An 8,350-nucleotide genomic window follows, 5' to 3' on the forward strand; every position below is an offset into this window, starting at 1 on the left:
AATTGTTGGTTGAGGTCAGGGTAACATTTAACCAGTTCCAAATAATTAAATTTCCAAGCAGTACGTGAACATTTGGATTAGTGAAAATCCTGGGGATGAAAAACATCTACATATTTATATCTTAATTCTTAACCCCAATAATCAGTTTGCAATTCCTTTCTGCTTACTGAGCTTCCTCCCTCCTCTTCCACCACCCCCCTCCGCCTTTTTTATCTTAAGGCACCAATGCGTTTTCCTTTATGATGGAAGAGAGTTGCAACATGAACAAGGCGTTGATTTATCCGTGACTTTGAACAATTTGTTTAATTTTGAAGCAGTTACTTTTGAATCCTTGGAAAGAAGAACAGAATGGGGCGGGGAGCATGGTAATGTGTCGCTTCTCAGCAGCAGCTCTATTGACATTTTGGGCTGGATTCATAATTCTCTGTCGCGGGGTGGGGGGGCTGTCCTGTGCGCTGTAGGATGTTTAGCAGCCTCCCTGGCCTCTATGCACTGCATGCCAGTAGCAACCCACCCACTCCACCCCTGGTTGTGACAAAAAATGTCTCCAGCTGTTGCCAAAGTTCCCCTGAGAGGCAAAATCACACACACACACACACACACACACACACACACACATACACACACCTGCCCCCAACCTCTGCTGTAATGGAAAAAGTACTGGCTTTGGAGTCAGATATGTGGAACTTAATTGTGAGTCTTTTGGCACAGTTAGTTCCTAAATTTTTTTTTTCTCTTGTTTTTTTGTTTGTGTGTTTGTTTTTTTTTTTTTAATCAGTCATCAATTTTATACACATCAGTGTATACATGTCAATCCCAATCGCCCAATTCAGCACACCACCATCCCCACCCCACCGCGATTTTCCCCCCTTGGTGTCCATACGTTTGTTCTCTACATCTGTGTCTCAACTTCTGCCCTGCAAACCGGTTCATCTGTACCATTTTTCTAGGTTCCACATACATGCGTTAATATACGATATTTGTTTTTCTCTTTCTGACTTACTTCACTCTGTATGACAGTCTCTAGATCCATCCACATCTCAACAAATGACTGTTTCGTTCCTTTTTATGGCTGAGTAATATTCCATTGTATATATGTACAACGTCTTCTTTATCCATTCGTCTGTCGATGGGCATTTAGGTTGCTTCCATGACCTGGCTATTGTAAATAGTGCTGCAATGAACATTGGGGTGCATGTGTCTTTTTGAATTATGGTTTTCTCTGGGTATATGCCCAGTAGTGGGATTGCTGGATCATATGGTAATTCTATTTTTAGTTTTTTAAGGAACCTCCATATTGTTCTCCATAGTGGCTGTATCAGTTTACATTCCCACCAACAGTGCAAGAGGTTTCCCTTTTCTCCACACCCTCTCCAGCATTTGTTGTTTGTAGATTTTCTGATGATGCCCATTCTAACTGGTGTGAGGTGATACCTCATTGTAGTTTTGATTTGCATTTCTCTAATAATTAGTGATGTTGAGCATCATTTCATGTGCTTCTTGGCCATCTGTATGTCTTCTTTGGAGAAATGTCTATTTAGGTCTTCTGCCCATTTTTGGATTGGGTTGTTTGTTTCTTTAATATTGAGCTGAATGAGCTGTTTATATATTTTGGAGATTAATCCTTTGTCCGTTGATTCGTTTGCAAATATTTTCTCCCATTCTGAGGGTTGTCTTTTCATCTTGTTTATGGTTTCCTTTGCTGTGCAAAAGCTTTGAAGTTTCATTAGGTTCCATTTGTTTATTTTTGTTTTTATTTCCATTACTCTAGGAGGTGGATCAAAAAAGATCTTGCTGTGATTTATGTCAAAGAGTGAATTTCTTGAATTAGCTTCCAAACCTCTCCAAGCCTCAAGCCCCTCTTTTCTAAGATGTAAGAGATGCTACTAACTTTGTAGTTGTAAGGATTAACACATACAGTGCCTGGCAAAATGAGATGTTCAGAAAATAAAAGTTTTCTCTCTTCTAAGACTTTTGTCTCGGAAGAACTTGGGTATCAGGAAGTTCAGGCATAAGGGAGTAAGTCAGGAACACTATGAAAAGGAAAGGGGAATAAACCAGAAATTCATCTGAACTCCTGATTCTCCAAGACTCTGGGGAAAGGAGAAAATGAGATTCAAAATCTGAGAAGTGTGGAAGTGGGTGTGATGGTTCTGTGGCCCCCAACAGCAGAAGTCATTTAGAAGGGTGCAGGGGTAGAGAGTCAGGTGTTACCCAGAGAACAAAAACACTCTTGCCTACCTACTCATTAATGCTTGAAATCCCTGTCTAAAAACATGAAGCCTTTCATTCCACTACTAGCATCTGGAAAATATCTTGCATATAATAGGCCTCCAGTAAGCATTTGTTAGATTGAATTAGAACCAAAACATAAAGGGCATACGCCCCTGGGAGAAGCAACACAGTGACTTGACTCACACAGAGGTGATGCCAGCTTCTCTTGTGAAAGTAGATTTTGGGTATCAAAGGTAAATTTTAGTTTCAGATAGGAAAGGGGCTCCACGATTAAGCGAGGACAGCAAAGTGGGAGAGGGTTCTGAAGACCATATTGCTTGCTATCCAACTTCAACTGAAGCCATCCTCATTTCATTATTTTTCTTTTAAGTATTTTATTCCAATTCTTTCAAGAAGTGGACAATAGGGTCTTTTTCTCTCCAATTTTAGCAGAGAACATATTATCATAAGTGCAATTGAATTTGTCCTTGGCCTTCACTCTATGTGTGTAAAGAAGAGAGGGAAGATCCTTTCTGGTTGCTGTTCCCAGGAGATAACCCATGATCGTAGGCAGATGCATGCAGCTAATATGGGCTTATTGTAGATTTAGCTTCCAGGAACACGCTTCCACTGGGGAATCACCACCAGCTGCAATTGTCTTGGAGAACAGACATTCCTGAAGACCTTTTGTTGAGTATTTAAACATGAATTTCTCATTGTTAAGAAATTATTCCAATGGTACATTTTTGTTATTGATATCTGGAAGCTTGTATATCTGTATTTTAGAAGGAAAACAATTTTCTCCCTTAATGCATTGCTATGTTTACTTTTATTATTGAGTTTCTTCTTTTTGTCTTAGCTTGTCAGCTCAAAACTAAGACTTGTGTTCAGTTGCAATAAATATTCATAGCCTATTTTTCTATTTATCTCTTTAATTCCCTTTATTAGGCAGGTGGCTTTTATTCTTCTACTCTTATTTAATGGTTTAATCAAGCCTATTTTTTTAAGCATGTTAAACATGAGGTTTATTTTAAGTACGAGTCCACTATGTGTTATACTGACAGTAGATACAGGGCCAGCATAAGTTTGTAAATATTCATACACGTGTAAAAAAGACTGCAACTTACACATACTTTCTTTACTTGATTGAAAGACTTCTTATGGTACATAAAATGCTTTCTGTAGTTGATCTCAGCTTTGTTCACACTGAAGTGAGTTGTATCCAGGTTTTCTAAGCTCAAGACTGCTCAATTGCTGCTGCCGCCGCCACCGTTGGTTTGTTTTCTTTCAGGATCAAGGTGAATACTTTCATATAAAATCTTGTTTTTAATTCCTTCTCTGGCAAGTCTTTCCTGGATTCTTAGCTTTGCATAATTATACCTACAATGGAACCAGCATCCTAAAGTCACCAAGATAAATCCTCACACTCCAACATGATCTTCTAATTCTACTGGTTAACAAAAAATGTCCAAAGCCAACCTCAACAGATCCTAATGAACCGTATAATATCGAATCCCGTGCATAGGGAATGTTTTCAACATCTAAAATTCCTAGGAGCTTAAACGGCTTCCCCTTCCCGGGCTCCCCGGGCTCCAGCACAGCCGCCATGGGGACGGTCGGCGCCTTTGCCCCTAATCAAGCCTATTTTTAATTAGATGAGTTTGAAGCCCTTTGGAAATGGGGATATAAATAAAATAAACTATGTATTATTACATACCATAATATATAGCCTAATACATATACTATATAGTTTGTTTATTCTATTTTATTATATATTATTTTAAAACATATTATTACATTTACATTTAATCTATATCTTTATAGATTACCATTACTTGTATAATTCAGAGGATTCCTGGAATTTATATTTGTCTGCTTGGCCATGCTCAGTATCATCAATAAAAATTATCCAGTAAATGCAGTGAAAGCACCAAGAGATAAAGGCCACGATAATCTTTTCCCATTCAATGGCTAATTATGAACATATTTTCATCTTTAAAGTCCCTGAAGGACAAAAATGAAGGACTTTTTTAGGGAATTTTTTTTAAGGCATACCTATCAGGGCAGAGAAAAGAAATGAAATTAAATGATGAATGTGCCCTATATGTTGGCCACAGTCTCAAAACAAAATCCCTTAGGTTTTGGTGGAAACCTTGGAAATTTGAGCTATTGACTATTTCTCAGTCATTCTCCAATCAAAATACTGTAGCTATTCATTCATCTAATAAGTAAATGAGAAAATGGAACTTCAGAGCTTGGCGGTATTAGCATGTTATGAAGTAATGGATTAATTTGCTGTTTGTCACTAGAGGGGGCTTTAGGAAAGTTTTAAGCTGCATCTCTATGAGGAAGACAATCAAGCCATAGGAGGCAATATTAACTTACAAATCTTACTCAAGGAGTGTAAGGAGTGAAAAGCATTTTGAAACGTGACTTCAAGGTAGAGCTTCTCCAAAAATAGTTAGTGACACATATACCGAGTTCTTTCTTGAGCACAGGAAATTACTGTATTATCTGAAGGCCCTTCATGAATAAAAAATCTTCATCATTGTCAACCTATAACTTGATTTTTCTTAATTTTATTGTTAAAGCTGGAGAGAACAGTAATGACCATAATTCTCTATAAAGCAACATGTGCTTAACAGATAGAAAAAAAGGACAGATAGACAAAAAAAGAGTGATAATAGGATAAACTGATCCCAAATGACCATTTTGAGTTCTCATAAGAAAAAGAACTCTGATATCTGTACACAAATATCATCTTGTCCATAGAAATTTATCAGAGCTGTAACACCACAGAGTTCACTGCACTTTTTACACTCCATTCCACACTTTATTTTCATTTTTCCTATATTTTAAAAGAGCACAAAATTATGACTCTGGAGGTAGCTTAGCTGGCTTCTTGTTACTAAGAAAAGAATCACTCATATCGTGACCCTTTGGAAAGGCTGCCAGAATTGCAGATATTAAGCCAGCTAGTAACTGTAATAGTCCTCCAGAGCTCCAATTTCTCCCCAGCTGTGTTCCTTAAATCTTCTTGTCCAATTAAGAGAAGAAGTCTCTGTGAACAGAACTTAAACATTCTATGGTTACTAAGTAACCTGTCCCTATAGCTTAAGAAGAACATTGTATCTATTTTTCCACTGCCAATCAGTTGCGCACAATATATCTGGGTGGAGGCTCAGACTGAAGTTTTGATCATCTCCACCTAATGCATTCTCTGTTTACAAGTGGCTTCACCATTAAAAAGAAAGCAAAGCAAAAAACATAACCGAGCTGTTAGTTTATCCTGATATTATTTCTTTCAGTTAAAAAAATAGAGTTTGGAGTTCTAACGATGAGTGGATTTCTGGGAAGTTGCAATAAAGCTCCTATAGGTGCATCTATGAATCACAAATAGCCACATAAAATCAGTTAAAAAAAAAACTGAGTTTGTAAGCCACCAATGAAAAGCATCCTTTTTTAATGCCCTACCTAGTTTTCCTAAGGGATTCAATCTCCACTCCAGACAAAATGAAGGACAGAAATGAAGGACATTCGGGAATATTTAAATTTAGATTGCATTAATTATTTCTTTATAATTTTGAGCAAATAAGCTTAGACAATGGAGATGGGGATGGGTTACTGACCCTGTCAGGCACGCTCAATCTCTGACTTGATTGGCTGAAATGTAAGGTTTCTCTTACGTTCTTTGAATCCTTCCATTTCCTGCTCCTGCAAACAACTGTTCAGTGTTCATTGTGTTTCGTGTTTTAAAACAAAAATCGAAATTCTCCAACATTATGAAAATATGTAATGAAAACAGCTTCTTGTTATGTAACATTGTGTCCACTGAAGTTTATACCCATAGGCAACTTTAAAGAAAAACATTATGAGTCAAGAAATGAATATAGGAGACCTTTCCCACAGTGAAGCCACAGTCTAGAAACTTTGGTCATGGGCTGGGCACAGAAAGATTTCCTCTGTTGTAAAGATTTCCTTTACAACATGCAGAGTGGATCCTTATGTGAGATAACTGGACATATAAGGTAGAATAAGTGATGCACTGAGCCTTATTAATTTACTTTCTAAACAAGGCTGGCAGTAAACAAATATTTTTCCTTGTATGTCAGAGAATGGGGGGGGGGGGCTGGAAAGATGCCAGTAATCACCAAGCCAAAAGCTTCATCTTGCAGAAAAGACTGCTAGAGTCCAGAGCACGTAATTAGCCCACGCAACTCAGCTTTCTGACTCTGGATTTAGTGCTCATTCCACTAAATCAAGAAACAGGCAGATAACCAGACAATTATCTCAGTGACATTCTATTATGTATGTTTGCTCTTTTATGCATGTACTACCTAAAACAATGGAAAATTTCTTTTATTGTGCAATCATGAACACAAAAATGGAAAAGGTAGATGAGAATTTGCTTAAGTCCTTTGTCTTAGGCAAACCTGTACTTAAGCTGTCTGAGAGAAATGCAAATATGTATATTTTAAAGCCATACATTTTTCTAAAAGACCAGCATATATGATTCTTCCAAAATGAAAGTGAGCCCAGTTGAGCCCAGTTTTTCTCCTACCCTGGAGATGTTTACTTTACCATAATCCAGAGATAATCTGTCATTCACATGGAGTTTGGGATCATTTTTCATTGGAGAATTAACCCCTCAGAAGGGGTAGCTTTTCTTTTGCAAGGATGGCGGAAAAGAATAACATTCATGACTCTCCCTGTAAACTAAAAACTGCCATACATTATTTCAACTAATATTAATGAGCACCTACTATGTGCAAAGCCCGTGCTCTTCAGCTCACATTTCCCCTCTTAGAGCCTACAGGACACAACCCTACCTTCTCCAGGTCATTTGCAACACCTTCAGTGATCCTCTGGGTTTTACCTGCTTTGAACAGAATCACTGAAAGCTGGACATCTACAGGACTATTATAAAGTGTCAGGTAACATAGAATAGCTATTAAATGTGTGTTGGAATCTACTTACTTTTGAGTCCTGGGTCTGCTGTTTCTTGGCTCTGCAACCTTGACCAAGGGCTGCATGTCTTCATCTGCAAAATAACAATAATAGTGTCTACTTCATGTGATTGTTGTGAGAATGACGCAAGATAATATAATAGCCTTCCACAGTGCCTGGGTGCCATAATTTAGGTTCCCCCAGAAGCAGACCCTGAGGCATATATTCAAGTACAGGTAGTTTATTTAGGAGGTCATCCAGTAAACACCAGTAGGGGGGTACATAAGTGACACAGAGAAGGGAAGGAAGCCATAAAGAGATGCTATCAAGCAAGTGGACGAGGAACTCTGTGAAACAGTACAGGACACCTCGGGGTTATTCTCCCCGAAGGTCGGGGAGCTGGGGTATTTATCCATCACCTACTGTCAGTCTTTGTCTAAGGGCTACTGGGGGTGGGTGGTTAATTCCCCATGGGCGGGTAAGGTGGGTTTCAGTATTCAGAGAAAGCTCTGGGCAATAAGGTGCAGGTGCTGACTGTTGAAGTTGGGATTGGAGTGCAAGGAAGTGGCAAGAGCTGAGGACTGACAGTAGCCATTCAACACACATTTACTCTTTTTGTGTTTAAATGTTCTTATTATTAAGTGACTTATTACATTCTTTTCAAATTGAATATGCATGGCACAAAGAAGGCATTTGTTATGGACACCTGTTATTTGTGTCTGCCCAGCATCCTTTCCCTTTTCTTCCGATGGGAAATGCATCCCTTGTCCTTTGGGTGATACTGTTTTGATCTTCTCTCCTTTCCAGGCCCCTCTCTTCTCCTGCCCCTCTGTTATCACAGGAAGGGGGAACGTGACCCTGGCCTGGCTGGAATATATCCAGCCAGCTAGCTTCAGGGATTGGTTCAAAGGTGGGTGTGGAACCCTCGTCAGCATCCCATCTGATCAGTGTCCTCGCTAGGACTTAGCTGCTAGAGCTGTTGGTACTGATTCTTTCTGCTGGGTCTGCTCAGCTGGATAGAGTTCTGGGCTGCTGACAGCTATGTTGCTTCATTTGGAAAGCATATGTGTAACAGATAAAGAGATAGAGAAGGGTGGTATGGGGGGGAGAGAGAGAGAGACTTTGAAGACATCATTTGAGCCCCCAAATACAGCTCTGGTTGAAGTATTGAATATTTGAACTGGCCTTC

General features: G+C 38.9%; 1 pseudogene; it reads right to left on the reverse strand.

The window, feature by feature from the left end:
* Window positions 1–3,461: 3,461 nt before the first annotated feature.
* Window positions 3,462–3,822, reverse strand: LOC137768249 (cytochrome c oxidase assembly protein COX20, mitochondrial pseudogene; annotated as a pseudogene).
* Between the last annotated feature and the right edge of the window lie 4,528 nt (window positions 3,823–8,350).

Source organism: Eschrichtius robustus, chromosome 1 (assembly GCF_028021215.1).
Source record: "Eschrichtius robustus isolate mEscRob2 chromosome 1, mEscRob2.pri, whole genome shotgun sequence".
Taxonomy (NCBI): domain Eukaryota; kingdom Metazoa; phylum Chordata; class Mammalia; order Artiodactyla; family Eschrichtiidae; genus Eschrichtius; species Eschrichtius robustus.